The sequence below is a fragment of the Tenebrio molitor genome, chromosome 1, assembly GCF_963966145.1.
Source record: "Tenebrio molitor chromosome 1, icTenMoli1.1, whole genome shotgun sequence".
NCBI classification, from domain to species: domain Eukaryota; kingdom Metazoa; phylum Arthropoda; class Insecta; order Coleoptera; family Tenebrionidae; genus Tenebrio; species Tenebrio molitor.
This window is the reverse complement of record NC_091046.1, coordinates 23519758-23535880: the sequence shown is the minus strand read 5'-3', so window position 1 is coordinate 23535880 and position 16123 is coordinate 23519758. Positions and strand designations below refer to the sequence as shown.

At 34.3% G+C, this 16123-nt stretch overlaps 1 protein-coding gene and 1 long non-coding RNA gene across 14 annotated transcripts in view; one reads left to right on the top strand and one right to left on the bottom strand.

The window, feature by feature from the left end:
• Nucleotides 1–16123, top strand: part of Prp4k (Pre-mRNA processing factor 4 kinase) — a 44807-nt gene that overhangs the window by 25463 nt on the left and 3221 nt on the right. For 3 of the 13 annotated variants that reach the window (XR_011156732.1, XR_011156717.1, XR_011156709.1), the window contains one exon: nucleotides 8399–8481. The exons of 7 other annotated variants lie outside the window; for them this stretch is intronic. The gene's annotated coding sequence lies outside the window, so the exon portion shown is untranslated. Of the gene's footprint in view, nucleotides 1–1362; nucleotides 1607–8398; nucleotides 8482–16123 lie in introns of those variants that run through there. 3 more of the 13 variants (XR_011156728.1, XR_011156714.1, XR_011156702.1) reach the window with 1 other exon arrangement.
• Nucleotides 1533–7589, bottom strand: LOC138123521 (uncharacterized). The gene is made up of 2 exons (XR_011156838.1): nucleotides 7089–7589; nucleotides 1533–3255 (listed from the first exon to the last, which is right to left on the bottom strand). It is a non-coding gene; the product is annotated as an uncharacterized lncRNA (long non-coding RNA).

Here is a 16123-nt window from a genome sequence, read left to right as displayed (position 1 = left end):
AAATTTAACATAAAAAATGTACACATTTTTTGACACGATTAATGAAAAATGAAAATTCTGTTTGCAACGCAGTACACATTTTTGTCATGATCACATGCGCACATGTCTGTTCCTATGGCTACCGACATAGTGTTGCCAGTTCCAACATAACCCAATTCCAATTGTGATGTTCTAAGCGTTCAAAAACACTTCACATTTCAGTCATACTTCAGAGTGATGTCTTCAAACCTTAATTTAATAACTGACACTACTAACACTACAGAAATGAGTGGGGACGCTGGCGGGGTGCTTTCATTGCTCCCGCGCATTTTTGTGCACATATTTGACGAATTTATAGTACCTACATGTTCTCTAATTTTTAATATCAAATTTAACTGTACAATGGCCGGCAATAAAAACTAGCCATCACTTTTCTGTTACGTCAAAATCCAAATGTGTAATGAATGCTTTAATGACACTGACATTTAAATGATGGCTAACTTTTTTGCCGGCCACCGTACTATCGGATAGCAAAAAAAACTGGTACAGTACTGTAGACACTTCAAAACACAATGAGTTTTGGAAGTGTCTATAGTAACATAGGTACTGTACCAGTTTTTTTGCTATCCGATAGTACCTATGCTACTCACCGAAATAATTAATATTATTTTTGGTGTTAAATTTTATATCAAAACTGTTATCGTGTCAAGCGGCTTTTACATAGAGAACAAAATGTCATTTTGACTTTTAAATGAAACTGTAATCCAATTTTTACCCTTTTGCGATGACGTCATTATCTAGTAACTCTACCTATAATCAATTCACTTTTGTAATGACCATGGCCAACTGTATCAAAACGCTAAGCGCTTATTATGGCCGTCCCACTCGATGATTTCTCCGTAAGAAAAATTGTTCTTGTCATTTAAAAAAATCGTACGTACAGTAGAGACTTCAAGTGACGATTATTTGAATTAAAAGACAACGGATGACAGTATCTAATTGCTTATGTCCTATTCTTGGTTATGTCCATGTTAAATACTTATAAGTAAATAAATTAACTGCAAGTGTTAATTGCATGCAGTAACAAAATAATAAAAATAGTAAAAGTGTAAAATAAGAAACATATAATAGGTAAGTTGTTGTGTCAATAGCTTAAAAACCATAAAAAAACGAACTTCAATTGCTTCGAAATATCAGACATAACCTCAAATTGTTTTAATTCGAATTTAGTATTTTTCTGAATACATTGTGTTGTTGGATAATGTGACTCGTGTCAGCAATAGAATAAGTGAGCACATCAAAAAGACTGTCACCTATGAAAAAAATTCAACAAGACAATGTACCTAAATTTCCTAGAATGGAACAAAATGTTCATGGTTGCAGAGGATAACCCAAATGGACTTAATAAATACAAAGATTCGCCGACCCAGCTAGCAAATAAGTTACCAGGAGCCAACAAGTCGTTTACCAAAAAGAAACATTCAGTTTAAAGGAAAATTCATATGGGAGGAACACACAGGAAGAGATCCTAAATTTGTAATAAAAGCTTTAAAAATGTATCGACACGTTTATTTACGTTTAAATGTACACTTTTCTATGAAAATAAAAAGATTTTTCAGTATTAAAATGGTGTTTGGAAATAGCGACCTACGGTTATAACGACCGAATTTCACCGGTCCCTTCCACGTCGTTATAAACGATTATGTATACTGTATATGGTTTGGATGATACCAAATCTGAAACCATTGGTGAAAGACCTTGTACAGCCAACAAAATGCTCTGCTATGTTATCCACGGGTTATCAACTAGATACACAATTGCTGCAGGGTACTTTTTCCATTCAACATTACAACGGCACAATTTTCACAGATTATGGTTTCATTGTAGCTTAATTTAAAAATCTTTGCAGCGGAACGTTAATCAATCATATTGACCTTTTTTCCACTATTTCTAAGTTTTGATTAGGTACTAGGTGCGGTCGGATACTACCTCGGAGACGCAAGCACAAATTTAATAGACTTGAACAGCTGATTGGAGATCAATCTGAAATAAACGAACGAAAATAGGGTAGGTAATTGTTCACTTTAGCTCCCGGTCGAATTTTCGAGTTTTTTCTGGCCAGACACCCTTAGGGCGTCCTACATCGTTTCCCACCACTCAAACCTTGTGCCTTGTTTTTCTCTCTTGTTCCACATACCACATAAACATAACCAGATATAACCCTACTATTGTGACAGGCGCCAAAATCTCAAAATCCTCGGTCGAAATACTCCTAGCAAATCGAGCTTCCTCTAATGACTCTGATGTCTAATATCCGAACGATTTAGATTTACATCAATTTGCTCGTTTTACAATAACCGAACGATTTTGACGTAAATGAGCATATAAATGATATAAACGAACGCTGCTACTGTCAATACTGTCATTGTGACGAATTTCGTTTTCAAATCAGTTCCTAATGTTAATTTAGGGGGCGCCACTGTACGTACGCTCCAGGGCCTACTCGACGGGAACACTTTTTCAAACCAAGTGGGACGGCCATAATAAGCGCCTAGCGTTTTGATACAGTTGGCCATGGTAATGACGAACTAGAGTTACTAAATTTAGTAACTTTTGTCTTGTGAACACATCTTTTTACCGTGAATTTGGGCTTTTAAAAAGTTAGGTTATGGGTCATGTCATTTGTTCTGTCAAAACTGGTCCCAACTCCCAATCAAAGTATAGTGAAATTAAATATGTTTAATTATTTTGAAGAAAAAAAGCAAAGTGGCACTAAACAAATACGAAAAGGCAGTTGAACGTAACAATGAAATAATTTTGCATTTTGTTACTCATCCTCGTCATCGTCGCTGTTTTCTAAGCCCGAATCGGAATCTTCAACCAAATTAACAATAATTGGGGATATGTCATGGATGGTAAAGTTTCCCATAAGCCTTGTTCTTGTTCTTCATTTAAAATTTTGTACATACTTCTGGGACTTAAGCCTGTACAGCACTTAGGGAGAGTTTTAGTTTAGATTAGGATTTACCGAAAAAACATCCGCCACTGCTTCTACAATTTTGCACTTTCCGTACTTACGTTTCCATTATCTCCATGAGTAATTTCTTGTATTTTGTTGAAAGCCTTTAAAATGTGCTGATTCGTCTGCTTGCTTATTCATGCTTTACTCCGTTTTGGAAATTCATTCATTTTGGCAGTGACAATAAATACTTATGACAATTTAAATCATTGCCAACAATGCCAACTGTCGAATTTTCAGTTATTTTGTAAAAAAATCTAACAAAAAAAAAGTTCCAGTTAGTTCGTCATTACAAAAATGCGTCGTCCGCGCCGATAATAACAAGTCGTGCCATTCGATGTGAAATGGCCACCAGAGGCACTTGGATCAGTTGGATCGCGAATGAATGGAAACTGTAATAACTACGGAAGCACAGACAATTAAACTATAGTAAGACTGTCAAGTGGGATTACATTTTCAGGGACGCGCTCAAGTGGCGCTGCCCGAGCGTTAGGCCAAACTAATGTATAACAAGTTGCATATCTGACTTTCTGTATACCTAGTTGCCTATTTTTTTTTTCAATTTGATTTAAATTGATACTTATTTAAAAAAAAAAAGAAACGACTAAATAAGTATTAAACATTTTAATACAAATTCTAACATATACAACAAATTAGTAGTTCATTAAACGAGTTTGTGTATAAATTGGGATTTTTTGAGCATGAGTGGGCTAGTTTAAGGCGAGTGAAACTGAATTGAAGAGTAGATCTAGTTCAATAATTTGATCTTGCGTTAACTTCTAAAATTTCTGGAGATAATTTTAGAATCGTGCAAAAGATTTTTTAATTTTGAAATTGTTTTTCGCTGATTTCGGTCCATGTACTTAATAAATGTTTCTACCTTTTGAAGTAAGACTACTAACTTTCTTGCATTCAAGTAGGTACTTGCAACACACTAGAAGATTTTGTTGGGTATCTATTTTGGGCCTTGGGCATAACAGGAAGGATTAGATTCTCTACAGTGGGATTTTCAGTAATCCTAGAATTTTCAATTTGTTCAGCTGGGCTAACATTATTTATTGAAGTTTGTTTGTCTTCACGAAGAAAAATCGACGGCAGGGCGTATTTATGGAGTTTTGGTTTTTGAGTAAAGAAATTGTTGCTAAAATGTTTCTCGAAAATAAAGGCATTATCTGTTTTGAAGGGTGGTGCAACATTTACCTAAAGCTTCTATCCATCGTTTCCTTTGTTCTTCTAATTTTGGAAATTTAAAATGTTTATTTTTTATCGCCGATCTTGTTGTTTACAAAGCATGTATGTTTAATTTTTCCCATATCCAAATAAATAAAATAAAAATTACGATCTGAAAAACCATATTTCGTACTTTTTCAAAAAGAAAAAATAACTTACCAAATAAAGAGATAACGAAAAATTATCTCAAGGTACTGGTTTGGAGTAATTTATTTTGTAGAACAATTTATAAAATTTATTGACTAAACCTTGACAGAAATTAGAAAATTCAAAATTACTGATGACATTATTAATTAATATTCAAATCAACCTTCTTTTTAAACGGAAATTCCCGATCGAATTAACGAGTAAATTCGGTAATTTAGTTTGGCCTAACGCTAGAGCAGCGCTAGTGTTGTCAGTGTCTCCCATGTTTTATACGGGTTTTGAAAGTCTTAATTCTGTTGATGGTCTGTGTACGGAAGGTTTACAACTAGAATAAATGTCAACCATTAATTCGTCATTGATTATCAAAATAACAATAAATACAATAAGAACTTCAATCATAATCGGTGCAAATCATTTTGTAATATTAATTTGTGTTCGCGAGAAACAGCTAGACATAAAAAGGGTTTGAAACTCGAATAAGTATCAATTGTCATTGATTGTCAAAATAATAAATACAATAAGAACTTCAATGACAATAATGCAAATCATTTTGTGATATCAATTTGTATTCGCTAGAAACAGCTAGACATTTAAATTTTGACAATTTGAATAAATTTTTCCTTCTGTAATTTCTGTAATACTATTACAGTTTCCCATAACGCGCGAGGTGGTGACATCTACCGATATTTTGACTTTTTTCCGGACGCAGAGTTTTGAGCGATTGGCACGACTTGTTATTACGATCAGCGCAGACGACGCAAAAATGAATGCATTATATGTTTGAGCTAGGATCAGAAACAAATTTGAATTGATCATAAATAACTATAAATGTGTCAAATTTGTTGACAATTGCTTCGAAAGGTTATGTTTGTATTCAATGTAATAAAGCTTCGGTTTCCTACAAAACGGTACCGTAAAATAGCGGCCGTAATTTGACGGCAAATGACGTCACAAAAAAAACGGGGGCGTGCTTGTAAATGCCAGTGTTTTCCTACAGAGCGTTAGGCCCTAAGCAGCTTGATATGGAGCCAGCACTTTGGCTTGACGTAAAATATTGTGCAAAATACAAGCACCTATAATTAAGGTCACTAAATCAACACACTACGTGTTAAGCGTCGTTTTCATGGTGGTTTTACAAGCGTGGCTCGCTCGGCTAGCTTGGCTTTAGAAGAGTCGTCTTCATTTTCATGGTGGCTTGCTACTTCAAGACAGCCACGCCAACGCGCATGCGCTATTGAGCGAGCTAGCGTTGAACTGTCACATCAGCTGATTTGATTATGTAGTTGAGAGTTCGAGCGCATGCGCAAGCTTCCAAAGCCTGAGCGTGGCTTTGAAAAATAGAAATATTTCCTATTCTAGCAAAGTCCGAGCCACGCCGCGGCGTTTTTTAAAAGCTGTGCTCCCATTGGTCGAGCGGTTTCCAAGCCGAGCGAGCCACGCTTGTAAAGCCACCATGAAAACGACGCTTTAAGGTAGCGCCATTACATTCCTGGCGTGAGTTTATTGTGGAACAAAGATAATAAATGCAAATGTCGTAAGTGCGACGAGGAAGACATCAGTTTCAGGGAATTTAGTTTGGCAAAATGACAACAGTCTTTAGTGACACTTCAAAGTTTTCAAACGTGACTCTGTTTTGTTTATCCCCAGATTGAGTTTATTGTGCGACAAGGATAGATATATAAAACCACTAATGGCGCTACCTTAACACGTAGTGTGTTGATTAAAGCTCGATTTATAGATTGACGTCCGTACGTATGACGCAAACGTTGACGGTACCGCTGACGTTGACGTGTCATAGTCGACGACAGACCATTTTATAAATTGGCCTGTCGCATTCGGTACGCAAGCGCAAAAGTAAAAGTCAAAAAATCAGTGATGGCCGACCAAGACACAAATTTGTTATTTATTGTTTATTAATTATTATTACTCGTAGCAACTACAAGTTTGCTCATACGGTGCAATCAACAATTACTTAGATAACGGGCGGTTATGACTTTGACAGTGTCAGATTTTTCGTATCTTTGCTAACTCAGCTAATAAACGTCAAATAACTGTCACTACTTCAGAACTTAAAAGATTAATTTTACTTTCGTAATGGTGTTTTCAATAACGAAGAACAGACATGCAGCGCTATTGCCTGTTTGGCCGAGATTCAGAAAAAAATTCGAAATTTAAATTGTAACGGGTATACGCAACCAGAAATACTTCCATCCCTGTTGACACACGGTCAAGATTTCAACCCCTTCTTTGATCTGAATAATTGTCGATTGCACTGTATTAGGTGCAGCTCATTTTGCTGGAACAAACATAAGAAGGCCAAGACGGTGGAAAACGCCTAGAACACGACCAACTACCAAAAAAAACACTTCTGTAATCTGTCAATTTCTGTTTGTGAGTACGCAGGTCCGGTTGTGTGCATTTTCTGGCTTGTGATTGGTCGAATTGAACTGCTGACGCAAGACGTTGACGCCAAAGTTGAAACATGACCAACTTTCTCGCGTACGCTTACGGGACGACGTTTACGGAAAACGTATACGTCGATTTATAAACGGTCCAATTCGTTTCCGCTGGTTCATGTCTCGGCGGTAGCGTAAGCGGTTGCGTCGTACGTACGGACGTCAATCTATAAATCGAGCTTACCTATAATTAGCTTATCAATTGTTTCGGGAGCAACAACAATAGGTTGAAAGAAAATGCGAAAATATGCACATACGAGATGTAAGATGCCGAAGTTGTTTTCAGTTGTACACAGCTTTAGACTGATCATCCATAGATTCATAGATTGTAACTGGACAGCGGCCGTATTTTACTGCACCGTTCTCGTCGTTACTTTACTATAAAGTTCCCCGTTAAAGCGGCCGTACTTTACTCTACCGACGACGGCCGCTATTTTACAGTACCGCTTTGTAGGAAACCGAAGCTTAAGTGAAAGAAATTAAAAATTGTCAAATTGACAGGAGCATAAAATAACCTCAAAGTGACCATCAATAAATAAACGTGCCTTTTTTTCTGTCGTTTCAATAAAGAGAAAGCGAGGAAGGAAATCCTGACGTCACCTCAAAAGGGTAAAAATTGGACTATATCTAATTACTTTGATTCCTTATTTATAAAACGTTAAACATGTTAACTAGCAATCTGAACTTTTGGTATTTTGTGACTTTGTGTTGCATAACATTAAATTTTTGGCTGGAACTGTAGGGTGAATAAGCCTGTATTATGCAATAAGGTTTATAAACGCCCTTTTAGGCACGAGCGTATCAACCCCTTTTTATATTAGCTTGATGATGATACGAGTACATTACTAGGATCACTCAGGAAAATATAAGCTTTCTATATTAATGTTTTTTTAATTGGTGCAGTAGGTAGTTTCTCAAATCAGCTTGTATCGAGTGATCAAATTAATTTGTAATTGAGTCATCCATGGATTTGAATCCGTATGTCTTTGCGATTGATATGTCGAGATCTAACCTATGTTTATTCGTGCGTGGAGTTCAAGTAACGATATGCGATTTCGGATTCATGGATAACTCGATTACAAATTAATTTCATCGCTCTTTATAAGCAAACATTCTATTTTTTATTTTCATTGTTCTTTTGTTTTTGAACAAAAATAATTCAATAGTTTTCCCTATAACTTGGTAAATGTTGTAAGAATGGTCAAACGCTTCAGAAAAGGCAGGCGAATTTTGGTCCATAGTCGACTTTGACCAATTTTTTTAAATCTTAATATTCACCAACATATCACATATTCACACAACATGAAAATTTTCCTAATGTAAATTTGGTTTTGTCCATTTGTCTACTTGACAATACCTATCAAATAATTTCTAAAAATGTCATTGAATGTTGACCATAACCTGACCTGACCTGACCTGATCTAACTCTCGTAAGAATGTAAAAATGTGTCAATTTTATTCTGACAGTTCCCGTTTTTTTTTGCAACCAACTGTATCAATAAATGTAAACTTCGCAGCTAAGCTGCGCCTACAGGTCCTTCTCACCTGATTGCGTTTCTGTATCCAGCTATGACGACAAGACACGAAGCTCCATTGGGTATGCGCCTGAATTTGCCAACTGAGATATCCGAGCCTATTTGGAATTTACGAGTATGACAGATTACTCACTCAAGTACAGTTGGTTGCAAAAAAAAAAACGGGAACTGTCAGAATATTTTTCATAGTGTGAAACCTTCTTACGAGAGATAGGTTAGAATTAACGTCAAAATTCAATGTCATTTTTTAAAATTATTTGATAGGTATTGTCAAGTAGACAATTAATTGACAAATGGCCAAACCAAATTTACATTAGGAAAATTTTCATTTCCCGTTTTTTTTTTGCAACCAGCTGTACCGGGTGAGATAAGTTTTATCGTCAGTGCGAAAACATCCACTTCTAATCAATTTAAAATTTTCAAAAAATTCAGGAATGATTGTGTATCACTCTAAAACAGTCTGTAAAAATTTCAAAATTTTTAATAAAACAGGTAAAGATTTTTAGTGCTATTCTCTAAAATTTCACTACATAGCTATTTAATACATTTGAGAATCGCCCTCAAATGTCACATGATTTATATTGGCAAATCACAACTCCGAATTGTTTGAATAGCAACCAATCACAATTTAATTAAGCGGAAATTTTCCCTAGGGAAAATTTCCGATATAATTGCCCTAGGGAAAAAATTTTTCGGGCGATTCTCTTCCGAATATACCTCGGGACAGATATATATCGCCAGAAATTTTTTCTTGCAGTCCAACACTCGTGTTTGTCGCTCAAAATTACCCTCGGGCTAGCGCCCTCGTGTAATTTTCTTGCGACAAACACTCGTCTGTCAGGACTGCTCGAAAAAATTTCCGGCAATATATCTGTCCCTTGGTATATTATATATGAAAATTAATGGAGCAAGCTTTTCCCAAGTGAACAATGCAAATTTAGCACCTTCCAAAAATGGAGTGTCAAAATGAACAATTACAAAACGAAAAAGGTGTCAAAATACAATTTCCGAGCAGTACGAAGAATATTCGAACTTAATGGAAACGGATGATATTTTTCGTTCTGGCGAATTAAATCCAAACATTTCCTCAAATTACATTTGGAAGTTGTTCAGGCCGTTAGTCCTACCACTGGTGGGGGTTACCACCCCCCCAATTCAAACTCAAACTTTAGTTATTAGTTATAGACTATACTCTACGGCACTTGTAATGGAGAAATAAACGAGAAGCATCCCGCAATGAAGTCTTTACTTTACTAATTTTAGAAGCGCAAAATGATATCGCTATAAATCTGGTCCTTTGAGATAACGCGAACAGAAGTCTTGGTATAAGTTGTCCAAGAAATCAAATGCAATTGGTACTGGTCCCATTTTATCGCCAAAAGAATGGGCGTTGTTCATGTTTGTCTTTGTGATAGTGAGTCGGTATAATCGGTAGAACCAAGCAGAATTAAAATGAAACCAAACGTCAAGATTACATGTACTGACATTTATGACGAATTGATGACTTACAGAGGCTTTACAGTGCTTATGGTGACGATTTGTCTCACCATAAATTTACAGCGACTGTAAGCTATAGAATGTATGTTACAGAGACAATTTCCCTTAGAGAATACCATTTTATGTTACAGACTGTAGCTTATAGAGTTATAGAGTTACAGTGGGCGACTTTGGCTTAGAGAATAGCACCATAAGTTTTAATTCAATAACTGCTACATTAATTTACATAATTTTTCACTGAGAGTCCTTTCAAACATTCAGGAAAAATTTGGTGTCATTGAAATCATGAAAACATCACCGCTTTTTGAAATAAATGGAATTTGATATTAAAGCCTAAAATTTAGCTATGATTTATTATTAAATTGGGCGGTCAGTTCCACAAAAGAAGTTGACGTAGGTTGTTTATGATACCCTTTAGGGACTTAAGAATTACTAGAAAAGTGGTCAACAGATGTTCCCAACAATGAGATATTTATTTATGACACTGCAGTTGGAATATGTAATTCAAAAACGAATAATTTCTTTTGATGCGAATTTCGTAAATGTGTTCTTTGAATTAATTGTGAATTATGAGCGTGTACCAAAAATTTTTTTTTTTGCTCAAAATCGATTTTTTAAATTTTATTTTTCACTTTAGTACAGTGTGGAATAAAATGATTTACATCTAGTTACCTTTGCATTACCCTTGTAAAAATACGAAATGCCGCTCTACAAATAAAAGAAAGCCTAACCTCAAAATATTCCAAAATTCCAAATGTGATTTATTGTGAAGGGATGATATGAATGCAAAGTAGAGATTGAAATTAAAAAGGAGCTAACAAAAGCAAGTCCCAGCTAGTGTTGAAAGTGGCCACCAACGTTTGTTAATTCAGTTTAGTAAATTGTAACAATTGTCAATTCGATTGATGACATTTATTGACAGAACTAATAGTTCGGCACTTCAAAAAAAAAGTAGAGCGGTACAGGAAAATTTACATGTGCAGAAATTCCAAAGGTAACTAGATGTAAATCATTTTATTCCACACTGTATAATTGCATGATAACTCCTAAGATACGAAATACGTAAACATGTCCATAACAACCGGGGAACAATAACAGGGCCTAATAAGAATAAGCGGGCGTAATGAATTCATAACGCCCTCATCAATTCATAATTGCATAATTGCAAAGATGCCATTTTTTTTTAAGAACACGTATAGTGAAAAATAAAATCTTGTATGCACCACGGCGTCACCGAATGATTACGCCCATCGAACGATATCCATCTCTCGGGCTAAAGCCCTCGAGCTTGATTCATCGTTCTCCGGGCGTAATCATCGTTGTAACGCGCTTGGTGCATAAATAGCTATTATGGCTCTGAATTTAGTGATAAGCGAAAATTGATTACACACATTTGAAGTCTTACATCAAGGGAATGTAACCCTAAAGTTTCTTAATTTTTACTAATTTTTTAATAGGGTTAATCGTGCTGACGATAAAACTCATCTCACCCGGTACAGTTCAATCATAAATTTTAAGCGACCTTGAGTTTGACAATCCACACCTAAAACGTTTTCACTAAAATTAGTACATTAAATAGAGTTGGCTCCATCCAGGTTCCTAAACTCCTAAACTATGTCATCTTTTTTGCAAAAAAGCGAGGTTGCAGGGCTTCATTAATAAATTTATAACTCTTGAACCATCTGAAATAAATAATAGATTTTTTTTAGTTGAATTCCTAAAGACCTGGCCGATCTTTTTCGCCATTAGTGAAATGTTTTTAATATTTCATACGCCTACTGAAATTTTTCAAAATTGCTAATCAAAAAATGTCAAAAACTTCATTTTTTTAAATGGTAACCACCATTTGTGACACTAGATATAAATGTAAAATTTAATTCTAAGCCTACTTTTATTAACATTGTGTATGCCTATTCCCAGCCGTTTGGGCGTAATTTCGATTTTTTGAGTAAAATATGTTTTTTTTTATCAAACAATTGTTTTATTTGAATTTTTATTCAAAAATCACATGCAATAAACAGTAAATAACAACGAAATAATAAAAAATAAGCAAATTAACAAAAAAATATTTTCAATGAATTCATTTACATTAAAATATTTTTTTGTTAATTTCCTTATTTTTTATTGTTTTGTTGTTATCTAATATTTATTGCAATGCTATTTTTGAATAAAAATTCAAATAAAACAATTTATTATAAAAAATAATATTTTATTCAAAAAATTGAAATTATGCCTAAACAGCTGGAAATAGGCATACATAATGTAAATAAAAGAGTCCTTAAAATTATAATATAAAGAGCTTATATTAATAACATAATTACATAAACATTTTTGTTTTATAATACAAAAATTTCCGATGATATTGCGGAATCTGGAAAAGTGCCCCGAATGCTTGCAGCGTTTCCACGTTGAATGGCAAGGGAAATCCTCTCGAAAAGGAATTTCTTTGATTTTGAATCGCCTGATTCCGCGATAAGTCGGTTTCCGATGACATTAATGAAATCGATGGCTTCTTTGCACCAAGGGCCTAAGGTTTCAAATGCTAAACCTTTAAACACGTAGTTTGACGAAATGATTGAACTATATTTGCTATGTTTGCGTTTGCAAGCCATTTCAGCGGCAAAACCTGAGACTTCAGATGATTTCAATACGTAACTGTCTGCAAGTGTATCTACAACAGTAACGTCCCAAACCAAAGGTTGACCTTTAATCCACGGTACTAAAGTCATCCCATCTGGGCGTTTTCCGTCATCCCGAGACAGTCCGTTTGGTTCTAAAATTGAATTCACATGAATTGAAGTTAAAGACTGATTGATTTCAGTGTGTCTTGAAAATCTACCACTGCTTTTGAAACAACTTAGACCGTGGGTGCCAATTTCGTCAACTTTCGCATTGCACTTGCAAATATGAGGTGTACAAAGATTACAACCCAATCTTAAACCAATACAAACTTGGAAGGAAGTGTTATCTAAAAGAGTACCAATATTAGGAGAAGGTATTGCATGTAACCAAGATCCTGATTCTCTGCATTGCAAAGCTTTAAAACGAGCCAAGTCTCTAGGTGAATTAAAGATTAAGTCATTGGCAATTATTCTTTTGATATTAATATTATCCCAATTCTTCTGAAATTGTGGAATTGTTGGTATTTCGTTCTCATTTGCTACACCCCAGACTGCTAAAGCTTCATCATAATGGTGAATATTAAGCTCATTATCCTTTGAGTTTAGTAATAAAGAAACAAGCTTTTTAACCCCATTAATTGAAGATAGGAAAGCAGGGAGGCAAATATCGGAAATGCGACGAATTCCCAGACCACCAAATCTAATCGGTAAAGTGGACTGACGCCATTGTAAATCAGTTAAACGTAAATTAAGTATTCTCTCTAAACAATACTTTAAAGAAGAATCAATTGAATTAACATAATTAGAAAATTTCCAAAATGGAGTTGTTCTTAATAAAAAATTAAATTTTGGTATGAAAAGACAGTTTTTGATTAAAGTATAAGCCACGTGTCTGTTAAGGAGTTCAGCTTTGTTTAAATGATTTTCAACTGTAATTATAGTTTTTTCGACGGTGTTTTTAAAACCTTGGTCAAAGATTGGAGAGCCTAAAAGAGATAAACTTTCTCGGTCACAGATTTTAATGCCTGGTGCTAAATTTTGAAATTCCTTTATGACTTTTAAATCTGTGTCTCCAGAACAGCAAAAGATCTCGCATTTGTTAAAGTTTAATTCAAGGCCAATTTCCTGAGATAAATTTATAACTTTCTTAAAGTCGGATAAAACTACTTCTGGGTAATCAGCTAAGGTTCCATCATCTAAATACCATATATTCATTTGAGAATCCAAAGATAAAATAATTGGTTGAATGGCAAGACTAAAAATCATGGGACCGCAGGGATCTCCTTGCTGAGCTCCAACAGAAGAAGAAATTAAATGATTACCGAAAAATAAAGTTGAAGGATTTCTATAGCATTAATAAAGATAAGGGTACAGAAGTGGGGTCTGACATTGGACTTCTTTCAGAATACAATCCCGTCCTTAAAATTTAATTTTACATTTATATCTAGTATCAGAAATGGTAGTTGCCATTTAAAAAAATGAAGTTTTCGACATTTTTTGATTATCAATTTTAAAAAATTGCAGTAGGCGTATGAAACATTAAAAAAATGTCGTTGATAGCGCAAAAGAGCGGCCAAATCTTTGGCAAGTCAGTAAAGTAAAAATAAATTATTTATTTCTGATGGTTCAGGAATTATAAATTTTTTAATGAAGCCCTGCAACCTCACTTTTTTGCAAAAAGATAACAGGTCAAAAACGATGACAGATAAGTATTGACAAAAAGACGTACTAAACTCAAAAGTTAACGTAGAATCGAAATGTGAAGTTAAAATGGGGCCTTTCTATTTAAAAAAACAAAGATGGCATCGATTTCCGGTATTTCCGGAAGTGCCGCCATTTTGAAAATATTTCATTTGAACTTGGAGTAGTCGGTTATAGTCAACTACCAATTTTCATATTAATATGATTTTGGGAAATCAAAAAGTTTCTAATGAACGGGCTACGTGAATCAGCCTGTATACAGGACGTCCCCATTTTATAAAAACACTAAAGTTATGTTTTTTTAAATGGAACCTACCCAGTTTGATTTCATTTTTAGATACTATGCTAAATTATGAGTCAAATCTATAGAGGTCGTTTTTACTTATCTACCATCGTTTTTGATCAGTGGCGTTTTCTTCACCAGAATTTCGAATTGCAGGGGACCGTTCGAAAATTCGTATCTTCCAAATCATATCACATAAATTAAAATGATTGACGCTGTTTGATTTCTGAATGTTTACGGAACCTGTTTAGTAGTTTACTGTTTACTAAGCAACCTACTCAGTCGTATATGCCTACTACGATTTTTTAAACATAGTAAATTAAAAATGCCAAAAACTCATTTTTTTCAAATAGCACCCTGTATTTATTACTGCAATGGTCGACAGCTTTTTTGACAAGCTTTTCAATGGTATAAGGTTTGTATAGTCGAATGTGAAAATCTAGGGTGCTATCTTAAAATCACTAAATTGGGAGCAACTTTTCCCCTAAAGACAAGAAAAGTCGAGTGGGTTTCTGTCATTGTTACAATCTGTCAATTTTGTTGTAAAGATTATCAGTCTCAAAATGAATTTTACTTGTCAAGAACTTAGTAATACTATATTAATTAGATTTAATTTCTAAATTCTAGATTTTTACATTCGACTGTAAAAACCCTACACCGTTGGAAAGCTTGTAAAAAAATGTTTCGACCAGTGCAATAATAAATACAGGGTGCCATTTGAAAAAAATGAGTTTTTGACATTTTCCATTTGTTATGTTTAAAAAATCGCAGTAGGCTTATGCAACTGAACAGGTTATTGAGTAAACACTCAGCAGATGCAGCAAACATTCAGGAATAAAACACCGTCAATTATTTTAACTTATGTGCAACCATTTGGAAGGTACGAAGAAAACGCCACTAATCGAAAACTATGGCAGATAAGTAAAAACGACCTGTATAAATTTAATTCATAATTTAGCATAGAATCCAAAAATGAAATCAAACTGTGTAGGTTCCATTTAAAAAAACACTAAAGTTATATTTTCCAATATTTTCCAAATGTGCAGTACAAACGTAGCTATCATCTAGAAAAGACAAATAGTTGATATCTTTAATGACAAACAAGTTATGGAGCTTTTTCGCAACTCTGGGATACCCTGTAGATTGTTAAACAAATCTTTTCTTCAACAACGCCTTCCCTTACTATAGAGCTTATAGTACAGGGTGATTCAAGTTTTACCGCCCGCACGATTAACCGTATTAAAAAATTTGTAAAAATTACGAAACTTTAGGGTTACATTCTCTTCATATAAGGCTTCAAACGTGTGCAATCAATTTTCCCGTCTCACTTCATTCAGGGCCATAACATTTAAAAAATTGATTTTGACCAAAATAAAAAAAAAATCCGTGCACGCTCATAATTCACAATTAATTCAAAGAACATATTTATGAAATTTTAATATTAACACCGAAAAATGATAAGATTTACAACTACAGTGTCATAAATAAATACTTCATTGTTGGGAAACATCTGTTGAGAACTTATGTAATTAATCTAACGGTAATTGAATTAAAACGAAATATTTACTCGTTTCATTAAAAAATTTGAAATTTTTACTGAATGTTCTACAGCGTTACACAATCATTCCTGAATTTTTTGAGAATTTTAATTCGAT